Genomic DNA, 16,111 nt, shown 5'->3' with positions numbered 1-16,111 from the left:
TTCATTCTGTATGACGGTCTCTAGGTCCATCCACATCTCTACAAATGACCCAATTTCATTCCTTTTTATGGCTGGGTAATATTCCATTGTATATATGTACCACATCTTCTTTATCCATTTGTCTGTCAGTGGGCATTTAGGTTGCTTCCATGACCTGGCTATTGTAAATAGTGCTACAATGAATATTGGGGTGTATGTGTCTTTTTGAATTATGGTTTTCTCTGGGTATATGCCCAGGAGTGGGATCGCTGGGTCATATGGTAATTCTATTTTTAGTTTTTTAAGGAACCTCCATACTGCTCTGCATAGTGGCTGTATCAGTTTACATTCCCACCAACAGTGAAAGAGGGTTCCCTTTGCTCCACACCCTCTCCAACATTTGTTGTTTGTAGATTTTCTGATGATGCCCATTCTAACTGGTGTGAGGTGATACCTCATTGTAGTTTTGATTTGCATTTCTCTAATAATTAGTGATGTTGAGCAGCTTTTCATATGCTGTCTTCTTTGCAGAAATGTCTATTTAGGTCTTCTGCCCATTTTCTGATTGGATTGTTTGTGTTTTTTTAATACTGAGCTGCATGAGCTGTTTATATATTTTGGAGATTAGTCCTTTTGGACAAATGGTACTTTAATAGGTGGCAATAATGCTTGAGATAAGGGTTAGGGTGAGTTGTTGGAGGTCAGGAAAATTCCAGTGAAGGGAGGCCCAGGAATGAAGGAACAAAGACATATTTTCATATAGAATGATGATCAGTTCAATTTAGCTAAAGCAGAGGACATACGAAGGGAGCAGTAAAATAAAGTTTGGAAATGTAGGTTGAGACTCAGATTGGGGAGGACTTTCAAAAAAGCTAGGAAGTCAATGTAAATATTTCATTATAAAAGCTCCCATTGGGGCTTCCCTGGTGGCGCAGTGGTTGACAGTCCACCTGCCGATGCAGGGGACACGGGTTCGTGCCCCTGTCCGGGAGGATCCCACGTGCCGCGGAGCGGTTGGACCCGTGGGCCATGGCCGCTGGGCCTGCGCGTCGGGAGCCTGTGCTCCACAATGGAAGAGGCCACAACGGTGAGAGGCCCGCGTACCGCAAAATAAAAATTAATTAATTAATTAATTAATTTTTAAAAAAGCTTCCATTATAGAAAGCAAAGGCAGCAGAGATTTCCAAACATATGTGAACAACAAGTAGATCAAAACTAAAATGTATCTAGCCAGATATTTTCTGGATTAAAAATGGCCATCTGTGGGTCTGCCAATGAAAATATGATCAAGTGCCACAATAAAAATATCAACACAGCTACACTTTGCTTCATTAAACACTGAGAGCATTGACAAGTGAACCAAAATATTGGCCTTTTCCATATGACATGTTGTGTAATTTATGAAGCAAAAATCTGAAATGTGATCTTTAATGTAAAATCATATATATGAGGCATCTTCTAGTTTTAATAATTTTTGTTACAAATCACAGAATGAGGGGCTGCTTTTGAAATAGAAAACTGATGTCTTCAAAGTAAATTTAACCATGGATATTCTAAAAGTCCTGGATCAGTGATTCTATTTCTCCTTTTCACATCTAGAAGATATTGAAAATATTTTTGTTAGGACCTGCCCCTTCTGGCTCCTGGGCTAGAAAAGAGAGTTGACGCCGGCCGCAGTGAGGAGTCCTGGGAGGCACTGGCTGCTCAGTGCTTCCAAGGAGTGCCTGCCGCTGGTGGCCTTTTTGCAGACGTATTGCTGTCACTGAACACTGGCCCATTGGAAAGCACTAGAGAAGTTCAGCCATCAGTATGTCCAAGTACAAACTGATTATGTTAAGACATGGAGAGGGTGCTTGGGATAAAGAGAACTGTTTTTGTAGCTGGGTGGATCAAAAACTTAACAGTGAAAGAATGGAAGAAGCTCAGAACTGTGGGCAGTAACTCAAAGCACTAAACTTTGAGTTTGGTCCTGTGTTCACATCCATCCTGAACCGGTCCATCCTCACAGCCTGGCTGATCCTAGAAGAGCTGGGGCAGGAGCAGGTTTCCGTGGAAAGCTCGTGGCATCTCAGTGAGTGTCACTATGGAGCCTTGATCGGTCTCAACAGGGAGCAAATTGTTTTGAATCATGGCAAGGAACAAGTGAGGCTGTGGAGAAAGAGCTACAATGTGACCCCACCACCCATAAAGGAGTCCCATCCTTACTACCATGAAATCTACAATGACTGGAGGTACAAAGTGTGTGCCATTCCTTTGGATCAGCTGCCACGATCCGAGAGCTTAAAGGATGTTCTGGAGAGACTCCTTCCTTATTGGAACAAAAGGATTGCTCCTGAAGTATTAAGTAGTAAAACCATTCTGATGTCTGCTCATGGAAATAGCAGCCAGGCACTCCTGAAACATCTGGAAGTTATCTCAGATGAAGACATTATCAACATTACTTGTCCTACTGGAGTCCCCATTCCCCTGGAACTGGATGAGAACCTGCATGCTGTTGGACCTCACCAGTTCCTGGGCAACCAAGAGGCTATCCAAGCAGCCATTAAGAAAGTAGAGGATCAAGGAAAAGTGAAATGCAATGACAAATAAAATCTTTCCCACGTGCTGGCTAGGAATAGTTGCAGAAGGAGTGACATGCAATATGTTATGGGTGCTGATCTCCCTCCCCCCACCCCCCGCTGATTTTTCCAGATTTAGGCTGTGGGGTGGAGTTTGCATAAGTAACTAGGTAAGTTATGTTGGTTCAGATAAAGGCTTTAGGATGCCTTGAGTACTAATGTCATAAGCCTTATGCTTTAGCCCCTGCCGGGGCCCGTTTGAATTAGTCACTAAGTTAGTTACCAGTGGGGCTTAATCAATGTCTTAAGTTTCGTTTCCAAGATGGGAGAGCAACAAGTGAAGTTCAAGTTCAAGGTATTCCTCATTCAATAAATCAGTATAGAGTGATCACTGACAGGCACTACTTACTCCAATAAGTAGTTCATGTTTATATTTACTGAGACTTTCTAGGATGATAATAAAGGACGTTAGATAACACACTATACTTAAGTATTTATTACTAGTCTTTTCCTCTAGGGAAAGAGATGCTTTGATAGGTTAAGATCAGAGACCCATTAAATGGGAGAGTGACTGATGGATTCCTCCAAGACAGCCAACAACAAATACCAAGGCCCTTTGCCTCATGACATTTGGTGGAATTCCTCTCTGGCTGCTAGAATTAGTAGCATATGGACAGCTATATCTGTTCATGTTCTCTTTTTGTTTTGTTTTTGTTTTTTAAACTTTAATCTTGGGGTCTTTAAAATTAATTTAAAAATAAGTTCTGTGACTGAAAATGGTACCCATTCCAAGTATTTCCGTATGATTCATAAATATTAAGTATAGGCTTCTGAATTAGTCTCTGATCTTATCTTCCTATAACACAAAGAGTTGTACTCATTTCAACACGTAGACATGCCTAATTCTCTAAAAATTGAAGGTCGGGTCAGCAGGAAGGTAAAATATAGTGGGTGTAATTTTATTCACTTGAACAGGGGAAATGGTATATTCACATTTGTCACATACATTTGTTCTTTACCTGTTGAGGGCAAAACATTATGGTACGTAGTCTATAGTATTCAGGGTAGGTCACAGACAGAATTGACTGCTTATCAGTCTTGATATAGGATGCTTTTAGATGCTAGAGATAGGTAAGTCATCATTTCTTTAAGCTACTGCCTTATTTCAAAGCAAGTGACATACATTTCAATGATAAAATCATGTAAACAATTTACAACTATCATAGCTGTTACAGATATCACCAGTTTTTCACAGTTTTCCATTGGTGGGTTGGTTTATTTGTATCCATTTTATAGTAAAACTGTCGTTAGAAGGAAACTAATTCTAAAACCCTTGCTATTGCTTGGTCTCCATTGATCCTTAAATCAAGACTTAGAGCAACAGCTGATGAAGATGGCTGAAAAGAAGAAATGAACCTGGTTTGCTCACAGCTGGTCGCATCTGTGATGCATAAGGACGTGGAATGTGGATGCTTGACTTTCCTGACCAACTACTGGCTTCTCTGTGGTAGTCCTTCTTTTCACAGTCCTATTGCCTAACCACATAACACTCTTTATAATTCAGAGATCAGGGCCAAGAATAAAACTACCAGATCTTCCTAGAATTCCAAACCTATTGCTAAGCTTCAACTCAGATCATTTTTGGACATGATATGGTATCTGGTATTGGTATTGGTATTGGTATCTGGTATTGGTATTGGTATTGGTATCTCTGGTATTGGTATCTGAATTTTCCAGCCCAAGAGGTGACCATGTTTTAGCATGGCTCAAGATCCTAGAGTTGGATTCTTCCCTTGTCCCACATCTAGATATCCTCCTCCAGAGGACACCTGGCAGCACAATGTGCTCCTGCACACAAAGTTGTGCTCACACCCAGTCACTTTGGAATATTACAGACTTCCTAAGAGAGAGAGAATTTTTGCTGACACTTTCTGGTAAAATTTGGTTTTATTGTTTTTGAGATCTTGGCTGAAATAAATGAAGAGATATTTATAAAAAAAAAAGAACAAAAATTTGTTGAACCCAAGTTCCTGTGCACAGTGCACAGTGAGGCCAGAGTTCGGGGCAGAGAAAAGTTTATTGCAAGGGCCAAGCAAGGAGAATGGGTGGCTCACACTCAAAAGACCAGGACTCCCAGTGACTTTCAGACAAGGGTTTTTAAAGACAGAGTTAGGGGAGAGGATCTTAGGATACATGATGAGGTCCTGGACCTTCTGATTGGTTGGTGGTGAGGTTCAGGGATCACGTTTCCAGAAACTCAACATTCTGGTTCCAACCAGTCCAGGGTCTAGTGCTTGTGGTCAGCATGTACTCACCATCCTCCACCTGAGTGGGGATCTTAGTTTCTATAGAACAACTCAAAGATATGCATCAGATTGTTATCTGCATCCCTTCAGGAGGAACTAGGAGTCCTGTGACTCTATTGTCCTAATCATTAACTATTTGAATCTGCTCTTTGGAACTCTGGGAAAGCCTGGGAAACTAAAGCACTCTCTTTTTATTTTTTTGCTACAAACAAGAAACCAGGGACATGGAGAGGCTTTTGTACCCAAGAGGGACCCACAGGGTCCTGCACAGTTTCAATATGAAATGGTGAAGAGGCTAAAAATAATTCCAAAGTCTTTCAGATTTTGTCCTTAATCTCGATGTAAGGAAAGAGAAAAAGATGTAAGTTGCAAGTGAGAGCAGGAAACTGCTACTTTTGTTTTCTCTGGCAAAATGCTTCTGGAAAAAGAAATTGAAACCAAGATTAAAATGAGTCCTTGATAATCCCAATTTGACCATTTCTGATAGGTTACAGGAGATGAATTGGCAGAGTAAATGGAAACCATGGCTTTGTCTCATTTTGTTTTGTTTTTTTCTATGTATCCAGAGAAAGCCATTTTATCTCAGGTTTAGGAAGACATTGAAGGTCATTCCTCGGCTCTTATCATATGATAATGGAAGGTGAATCTATCTACATTCCATTCCCTTTCATCTGGAATAGGTTCTCTTTAAATAGGCATTTAAACATGACCATGCTGTAATATTATTAAAAAGAAATCCATTTCCTTTTTATGATCAATGTGTTATTTATAAAGATATCCCAATATACACTAAAGCATAGGACAATAACTTTTTTGAAATGTAGAATCCATGATCAAATTTATCTTTGCATTGTTTTTGCATAAAATATTTACTTAGTAAATTAAAATATGTAAAACTATTTGGAATGTAAAACCTACTTAACAGAAGAAACTTCCTTCTAGCAGCTTAGAATGATCATGATCATTTACTTATAAACAGAAAAAGTGCTTAATTCAAATGATCTGTATACATGCAGTGAAGTAAGTCTGAAGTACCTTAAATTAGCAACACTAATCTCTTAACAATGCTCTAGAGTTTACACATTTTGTGAATTCACTTTGGCTTTACTTCCAAATTAAATTATTTGGTTCAGTTTTACTGTATCCTACAGTAAGAAAAAAACTTTTATTCACTAAAATTGATTTCAAAATTCTGTTATTCTCTTGACACTGCTTGTAAAATGACAGCTTTGAAATTATCATTCCAGATGAAGTAATACTCAGTGATGATCTTAATTTAATAATTGTACAAACAAAGCCTATTAAATAAATGCTTGAGATCATTTTATTCCTTTGAACAGCACACAAATTTAATAGATTGAAAATCAAAGCTGGAGTTTAATGAAGGAAGCCATTTAGATGTAAACACTAGCTTGATACTGACGTCTGGGGATCTGAGCAGTCTATAATGCAAAGCCAAGAAAACTCTGAAAACTACATGGTTGTCAGTGGTCTGGAGGAACTAAAATAGTACAGAAACTTGACAAAGAACCCTGCTGCCCATAGCTGTCAGTGGAGAAAATGGGAAACCACCTTATCTTACAACACTACCAAACCTCTCAAACATGTCCTCATGTTGACCAGTTATCTCTGACAGGTAGAAGGAGAAAAAATGTAAAATCTCATTGCCAATTTCACAAAAATATAACTATTCAGAAAATGATTAATAATCTGAACTCATTTAACCACTGGGCATGTTTACTTCTGAATAGACCAAGGAATTATGTTCACATCTTCAGCGTATGGAAGTTCCTGTCAGAATAAAGCAATTACAACACTACACTTTTTAAAAGCCTGCTTTGGGCTACTAAAAAAATAAATAAATTAAAAAAAATAAAAAAATAGTTGACAGAGAAAGAGGCATTAAAAACCAAATACTGAGATTACTTTAAAAATTTATTTAATCTAAAACAAAATGTTGAAAGAAATTATCTACTTTGAATTTCAGGTACTCTGGAAAAATTCAGTCATTTAAAATGTCATGAGCATAAGAAATTCTTGCTTTAAAATATCTGTCAATTATTTTCCACTTTGTTTCTTTTTTTGGCTTCCAGAGTTGCATTGCTTTGTAAAACCCAGTTCTACTTTGAATTCTGCAGAAGAAGACCCCTTCTGATCAACAAACAGGAGGTGAAGTGGGGGAAAGATTTAACTCAGAAAATTATGGAAGAGACATTTCTGTATGTAACACTGAGAGATTAAGATCATTAGACCACATACATACAAATTATATCAGTCACTTATGCAGAGCACAGCCTTTATATTGTCTTATGTATATGAGTATATACATTTTTTCTTAAATTATCTTGAAGACTAATGCATACACACAACACATACACATGTTGAAAGTGGGATTCCAATGATGTTCTTGATTAAAATATAGATTTATTCTATATTATAATTAGGATATTTTACTTTTCAACACAGGGCCTTACTTGACCAACCAGGCAACTAATGCTAGAAAGAAAGTCTCAGAGTTCTTGGTTATTACAGAGAGATAGAGCATTTGCTTAGAATGAAATGGGAAGGTTGAAGGTGTTTGAGGAAGGAGAGTCAGTGCTTCCTTTCTGCCTTCATAGCTCTCTACCAAAGGGGAAACTGAAAAATATCACACCATCATCCCTTCCTATCTCTCCAACCTCAGCTTACATCACTCTTTCCCAGGGCCACAAAGAGCAGCCAGATTTTCCTTCTGTGTTTTCTTTCTGTTTTTGGACAGGACATGTTTTTTCCCCAGTTCAGGGGTTTGGAAGACTAAACTTTCCATCATGAAAAACTCTTCTACCAGCCTCTACAATTCAGGTGTCAGCAAAAATATCTCCCCATAAGGGGGGCATTATAGAGTTTATAAAGTCTCCCCTCCACTCCAGGCCTTTCTATATCATTACCCTATTTTAAGGTTTTTTTTTTTTTTTTTTTTTTTTTTTTTTTTTATATAATGGCATGCCTGACAGATAGCAGGTGCTCAATACATTTTTTTTTTCAGTGAATAAATATCCTTTAGTACTATCTTCTGTTCTCTGAATCCTTATTTATTTACTCAGGTTTTGTCTGCCTTTCTTTCTAGACCCAATGGAATATAAACCACATAAAAACCAAGATCTGGGCCTCCCTGGTGGCGCAGTGGTTGAGAGTCCGCCTGCCGATGCAGGGGACACGGGTTCGTGCCCCGGTCTGGGAAGGTCCCACGTGCCGCGGAGCGGCTGGACCCGTGAGCCATGGCCGCTGAGCCTGCGCGTCCGGAGCCTGTGCTCCGCAACGAAAGAGACCACAACAGTGACAGGCCCGCGTACCGCAAAAAAAAACCGAAAAAACAAAAAAAACAAGATCTGCTTCAAAATTTTCACTCATAACTCTAACACCTAGAATAGCTCCTGGTCCATAAAACATTACCAAAACATATCTGATGAATACATAAACTAAATATGTAAGAATGCTAGTCCATTTCACAATGACTTTGCTAATTTTAAAATGATACCAGCCAGCTTAAAATAATCATGTGATTTTCTCAAAGACGATGTAATTTTTCAGCTGCATGGATCATTCAGGGCTGGGAAATTACCAAGTGAGTAAGACAAAGAGAGGGAAGCAAGTGAGCTCATGGTATTTGCACTGGACTGATTATAATTACCTGAATTTGGGAGGTCAAGAGAGAAGGGGCTGTGGTAGAAAGTGAGAGATAAATATGATTAATGTACTGGCAAGGTCAATGTAACCAAAGAATCGTGTTGTTAAAGGTAATTAAACCAGTGAGCTAAAAGAATAGAAAAATGTGGTTGGAGAGGGAAATATTTGAAATAGAGAACTCAGAAGTGATACAATTTCAGCTAATGATAAGGTCTGAACATAGCCTGCCTCATAGGAAGTGAAAGACTGAATGAAGTGGAAGAAATGTGCACTGGAGGTAAAGAAGTAAAGGAATCAATAGTATAAGAACTTGGATGTTTCACTTACTAAATATTGAAGTCATTAGAATGGAGATAAGAGTAAGGATGCAGAAAAAGACTATAATTTAAAAATTAAATTCTTCAGTTAATGAGAGGAATGGATAAGAGGTCAGAATAAAAGGGCAAAGAGGAAGGGTAGTGAGCAACTGAGGTGCATGGCATGAGCTTCAAAAGGATAAGGAATTTGCTGCCATTATTATTTTGATTTTCCTGTCTGTATACTACTTAAAGGGGGTGAAATATTTTGGAAGTTGCAACTGGGAGCAAGGATGACAAATTACTTGTCACACTGACTTGAAATATAAGAGCTAGAAAATTAGAACAAAAAATAAAACAAGACAGCCTCTACAGAAAGGACAGCAGTAGAAATGGAGCCAGATGAAGAGAATATCTGAGAGGAGATGGTGGAGGTAAGGTTGCTGTGGTACCTAACAGCTTGAGGATTGTGTTACCACACATTCTTGGGTGGAGATAAACCAATTTGCTTTATTTACAAAAGCATTAAACACAAAATAGAAACTCAGTGGCCATCAGTATTCTTAGTGCCCTCAAATCTAGGAATTACAAGTTATCAACTGAGGAATAATTGGCATCGCTGAATCAAAAGTTAGTTGCTCTGTTCTTTGTTGGCTACCTATCTATATCCCACTCAAAGCAAAGAATACTGTCAGGCACACAGCCGGGCCTCAATAAGCATTTGTTCAATGAATAAATACCATTTACCATTATCTGCTATTTCTTGATTACTTATTCCTTTACTTTCAAATACCACTGGAGGGGAAAAATGCACATTTTCCCAACTAGTTCCAAAATATTGTTTTTCAGCTCTTTTCATACGCCAATAACTCCTTATCATGTAACAGATGCTATTTCTGCTTTGTGATAGCTATGCCTAATTTTGCTAAAATTGCTATCCATCATCAATTCTAAAAGCCTCATGGCATCTTGTGACATTTGGAGATCAATTGCTACTAGAGTCAATTACAAAAAGCTTTGTTTTAATGGACCTATAATTGATATTGGTATTTTCTAATTTTAGAATTTACTTGGAATATCCAGATCATTGCTTTCAGTCACAGTACATAGAAAACTCTAAATTTAGTCTCAGAAAACTGTTTAAATGACTCTTTTTTCGAAGAACATTTTCTTTAAAGTTTTGAAAATCTGAAAATTGAGAACAATGGACTTCCGTTGAGTACAAATGGGAAAAATTCAACTCAATTTCTTTCTAATGCTTTCTCTTAAAAGTCTTACTTCTCATTGAAATAAGCTTTAACAATGACAGTCCACATCATTATTTAACATGTTTTTGTGAGTCTTTGAGACAACTGACCTCGTAGAGCTTTGGGTTCATAAAATGATTCCTTGAATTATATTTGTTGCACAGGGGTAAATTACACCCAAAGTATAATCATTCATAGGTCATGTTACCATATGAAATCCTAGTCTCTGTTAAGAATTAAGTAGTATTTTTTATATTTAGAGTATTCATATTTACTAAATGCAAAATTTCTGTTATGATTTAGAAGCAACATGGTATAGTGAAAAATAGAAGTAATAAGGTTTGAATACTGAGTACATTATTTCATTCTTTTATCAAGTATTTTTAACTGCCGGGCACTACCCAAAAAGGGTAGTGTCACAATGTAGAAAAATGGAGACATAGTTTCTGCCATGAGGAATTTACAGTTTCTTAAAAGATACAAGTAGCAAAGAGCAATTGTGATATAGTAAATTATATGGGACATGTTAGGGTTGGCAGACTGGATATAAGCTTCCCAGTTAAATTTTAATTTCAGATAAGTAATGAACAATTTTGTAGTATAAAGATGTCCCAAATATTGCATGGGAGATAAACTTAACAGGCAATCTGTGGAAAATGGATCCAAGCTAAACTTCCTATAGAAGGAAGCCTTCACCAAAGATATGCCATCCAAGTAGGGAAGGAGTTAGACAAGTGATGATGAGAATTGTAGGTAGAAAGAACAGCATATGCAAAGACCAGAAGGTAAAGAAGAGTAGAGTGCATTTGGAGGAGTATAGTAAGTTCAGTGAGGTAGCAAGGAGAATGGCAAGACAGGAGATTAGAGAGTTAAGCTGGGGCCCTATCATGCATGGATGAATAACTATGGTAAGGACTTTTAAATTTATCTATATTTAACTTTTTTTCTGATTTGTTTTCTTGAAATATCATCTGGCTTATAGTGTGTAGTGTAAGTTTAATTTTGGAGGGTCAGAGAACATTTTGGAGTCAACATATACAATATACTGAGAAATGATGATTGTGTAAACAGGAGAGATGGCAGCAATGTAAGAGCAGAGGAATCAGTAAGGAGAGAATGGAGCAAATTCAGGATTTATTTAAGAGCTATCAATAGGATCTTGTAATTGATCATATGAGGGAAATAAAGTAACGGGAAGAGTTAGGGATAATACCTTTCTAATTTATCATATAGGAGTATTAAGGTTGAATTCTCTAAGTCAGGGAATGTAGTATGAAAAATATGCTGGGGAGCCATGGCATTGTGATGTGGGGAGGTTTGTAAGGTATGACGGGCATTTGCAACACCCAAGAGGAGATTTCTAGTAGTAATTGTTTATATGTCAGTGAAGCCCAGATGAGAGATCTGGGCTTCAGCAATAGATTGGGTACTGCTAGGTCGTAGATAAATGTTACTCAAAGTGTGGTTTCAGATGAACTGCATCAAAATCACCATGGATTCATGTTACAATTCTTGAGCCCCAACCAGACCTGCCAAATCTAAATTTATCACAAGCATCCAGATGATTCTTATACAGTGAAGTTTGAAAATCCCTGATAGAGATGATGGATGAAGGGGTGTACCTGGATAGTATCACCCAAGGACAGTACAGTGTAACAACAGCACATAGTTCAGAATAATAGAGAATATTACCAAAGGAAATGGAGTCCCTGGAGAAACTTGAAGGAACTACCGGAATAATCATAAAACCAGATGAGGATGGTGTCAGGGAAACCAAGGTTATAGTGTTTCAGATTTAGATGTTCCAAATGAAATCTTTTAAAATACACAGTACTGAAAGTTTGCTTTTTACTTAGGTTGTATGCTACGTGCTTCAGAGATTGGCTGTTTAAATTCTAAATCTCCAGTACCTAGCACATAAGATGTATTCAAATTTTTTTGTTTAATGAATGCATGAAAGTATTCAAGCCATAGTAATGACAAATTGTACTATTTGCCATAAATAATATTCTTCCAGATGGAATCTGTTCTGAGGGAGGAGATACATTATAAAAATATAATTTTGTAAAATTTTCTACTAAATATGTGAGGTAAATATTGTTTGTTAACTTTAAATTTTGTTCACATGTAAATATTTTCTTATAAAAATGGTTATTTTATATATATATATTTGGACTTAGATTCTCATAACATTTGAACTGGCAAAATTGTCATGCTTTCTTATTAAAATGGAACTATCTATTTAACTATTATTCAGTACAAGAAATCATTTAATAAGATGCTAATATGACTCTTTTACAATGATTTATCTCCACTCTGATTTTCTCTGTTATAAATCTCCACATTGGAAATGAGTGTAGCAGCTTTTCAGGTATACATTAGATGAGTTGACATACATAACCCAGGGCTTTATATTTTAAAACATCTTACCAGGATTCATTTTTTGAAGAATAAAAAAAAGAAAAAGGCATAAAATGGCTCTACATATTATATCTCTGTCAGTATATTAATGTGCTTAGCTTTTCAGCATCCTCTATTTCAATTTTGATTTGGTCACTCGGTGCTGTTTAATTCGTCACTTCTATTTTAAAATTCCACACACCTTTCCAATGCCCACTGAAAGTTTAACGTTTATTTATCTTCATTATTCAGCACATGAAATTGTATCACAAAACAATGAAGTAAATACAAGGAGGTTATAAAATTATTGCAATAAATATTCTAGATATCACAAGAAAAAGATCTCCTGTGTTGGGAAGGGATATTCATGTAAATGAAACTTCCCTATACATATATTTCCTATATATATTTCAGTCAAAAGAAATGACTGATTTTGCCCCTCAGGTGGAAAGTGTGAATCTGCATTTAAATGGAAAGACTTCTAATTCATATTTCAGCAACTGGAATCAACAAATAGAAATCAGTTGCCTTTAAAGTTATATTGAATTATACATATGTGAAGATTTAGATCTAATCAAATGCATCAGGTTAATTCTCTCAATGAAATATCTAGCCCATCTCTAATTTAATCATCAAATACCTGCTCCTAAGAATAAAGTAGTTTAAAATATTCATCTAGTAGTTCATTCTAATCTCATTGTTTAACATTTATTTTAGATTCCAGGGTACAAAGAAAAACAATGATTCCAGGGTATCATTAAAACAGCTCTATTTGTGAGTCTTGATTTTGTATATTATTTTAGTAATGCTGTTCACTGAGAAATCATCTTCTGGAAACCTGTAAAATAATAATGGAAAGCTACACATGAAGGGCCTCATATAATAAGATGCCATTTCTGTTTATACTAATAATATGCCTACTTCAAACTCAAACCAGCTGTCAGTCGATTTAGAAATTATTCCCAGTTCATATAACTTCCACAAGTATGGGACTTCTATGTGAGCTGGGATACTGTCTGTCTTGTTTACCACCTTATCTCTTGCACCTAGATAATTCAGCATTTTGTAAACATTCCATAAAACTGAGTTTTGGATAAATTAATCAATTAAGTAATAGCTAGCACATAATTTTCCAAGAAATCAAAATGTTGAAGTAAACATTGATTCTAGTAACTCAAGATATATTAGAAATCAAAAGTAGAAGAAACCTTGGGAAAAATAGTTGGTTGACTGTGACTTGGGAAAAAGTTGTGTGAGAGATTCTGTCTCTCACACAAGACTCAGAAGTGTCTTTATGGCAGTGGCTGCATTTTGTTAAACTCCATATTCTCCTCTTCTAGTACAAAATGGTGAACACAAGTATAGTGCTCAATATTTCCTGATTGAATCAGAGTGGGCATTAGTAACTGCCCCTTCTGAGCTCCCATTTTTATAACAATATTTTGTAATTATGCTTTCACAATCTTTGAGCATACTGCCTCCTTTCCGTTTAATGCCCGCCCTCTGCTCTTCACTTGGTTAATGTTTAATCACTCCATGCCACCTCTGCATCCTTTGGCAGAGAAAATATTTAAATGCTGTTCTTTCATAGGTGTAGACTTGTTGCCAGGAAGAGGATGCCCACTCAGCTTCTACAGTCCCCAGGCCCATTTGGATCTGTGTGAGGCAATGTAACACATTCACAACAATAGAATAGGAGCAGAATGATATGCCATTTCTTAGAAAAAGTGGTTAAAAGTGGATGTGCCTCCCACCCCCAATCTTTCTTCCCTATCTGTAGGCTAAATTCAGAGTATCTGAGCTCTTAGGAAATTGCTGGGACACAAGAAGAAAAGGTGCTCATTTGGATGTGAACCACCCACCAATCAGAAAATACCATTTAGACTTTATGTGCTCAAGAAATAGGTGTTTGCTGTATAAAGTCATTACGAATTTTGTTTTTGTTGTTGTTACAGCAGCTAGTGCCAACTTAACTGATACATGTGCCATCTTAGGGAAGTCTTCTAAGTCTCTTGTATCAAAGGAAATTTAACTATGTAAATCAAGGAGACCCCTGACATGAGTGTTACTCTACAAAGATACTATGAATCACTGGAATTTTATCACTTGGAAGGAAGCCTCCTCTTAGGAATAGTACTTATATGAGTGGAAGGAAATTTTTTTTTTAGCTGCTTGGGGGAGGAGAGTGATGGGCAAGAGGCTATGGACCGTATGCACAAATAGTGAAAGTTCTTAAAATGGCCTTATAAGAATGGTGGGTCTGATTAATTGCATGTTTTTCTGTTTTGTGGGAGAATGCAAATTTTTAGTCAGAACCAAGTAGCTCAAGGCAATACAAAGAACAAATATTGCCCCAAGCAATCCTTCCCAAACTGATTCTTTGTAGTACTCAGTCTCAATGCAGATTATATATTGTATTAACTTTTACTATCATATTCTAAAGGTGTGCTAAATTTTTGGCCTGGCTAGTCATTCGTCTAAGTTTGGCCTTAGTTCTGATGTACTGTGTGATGTACTGTATGATATCCACTATAATACTATTACATATACACACAAGTGCATTTTCTGTGTACAAAACAATTTTAGAATCAGCAGATAGCAGATTTTCTAGAAGGTAGTGCGTTCTGAAATAGTTGTTCATTGATTAACAAGACAGTGGGATCATCTGTTCCAATATTGTAAAGGTAAATACACTCCCATAATATAAATTGGAAGTTAATAGACAGAGGGTGTAATTTACCTAAAGGAGGAGACTGCAGTAGGAAGCAATATCATTTAGGGCTTAAGCATTTGGTCTTCAGAACAATAGACAGACATTTTTCTCTGCCCTGTCTCTAACCCTTTTTATCTGTGACCTTGAGGAAATTGCGTATGTCATCCTCAATTTCTTCACTTTAAAATATGAATAACAGTACTTGCCCATAGTGTTTAATGAGATTCAAATAAGATCATTTAAGTGCTTGGCATACTGAATGCTACCTTATAAACTATCAATACATGTTAGCTATAATTATTTCCCGAAGATAATTTATGGACTCCCAAGTAAACATTTGTTCAAAATATTTCTGTATTTGAAATATGTATTTAAACCCTTAGTCCTTTCCCCTATAAATGTTAACTGTATATATTAATATGAAAATGATATAAATTTATAAAATGGGCTTTTCTTGACCCTCACAATGTGTAAACTCCATTTCATAGACTTTCATGATGTCTTCAAGTTTCTCTTCTGGAGAAAATGAGAAATGAAGATAACACATCTGTTATAGTGACCTATGCTAAAATAGATGGGCTACAAACTTGATTGCTAGCTCCACTTTTGCCATCAAGTTACTAACCATATTTGGGCAAGTTATTTTAACACTCCTGAACCAGTTTGCTCCTTTAAAAATGGCAATCAGAGAAATAACTCTTCTCAAAATTCAGCTTACAGGAAAAACTAATATGAATGATTTTAAAGTGTTTTCTGAATATAAAATGTCACATAATGTTCAGCTATCTATTGTAAAAACTTTGTATGCAGACAGATGGTTGCTAGACTTATCTTGGTGATCATTTCATATTGTATATAAATGCCAAATCACTACATAGTACACCTGAAACTAATATAATATTGTATGTCAAATATATTTCAATAAAAAATAAAAAAATTAACTTTT

At 36.4% G+C, this 16,111-nt stretch overlaps 1 pseudogene; it reads left to right on the top strand.

The window, feature by feature from the left end:
* Positions 1–1,767: 1,767 nt before the first annotated feature.
* Positions 1,768–2,572, top strand: LOC132420989 (bisphosphoglycerate mutase-like; annotated as a pseudogene).
* Positions 2,573–16,111: the final 13,539 nt, after the last annotated feature.

This window comes from Delphinus delphis, chromosome 1 (assembly GCF_949987515.2).
Source record: "Delphinus delphis chromosome 1, mDelDel1.2, whole genome shotgun sequence".
In the NCBI taxonomy this organism is placed as follows: Eukaryota; Metazoa; Chordata; class Mammalia; order Artiodactyla; family Delphinidae; genus Delphinus; species Delphinus delphis.
The sequence above is the reverse complement of the archived record's forward strand: the minus strand, read 5'-3'. Positions and strand labels throughout refer to the sequence as shown.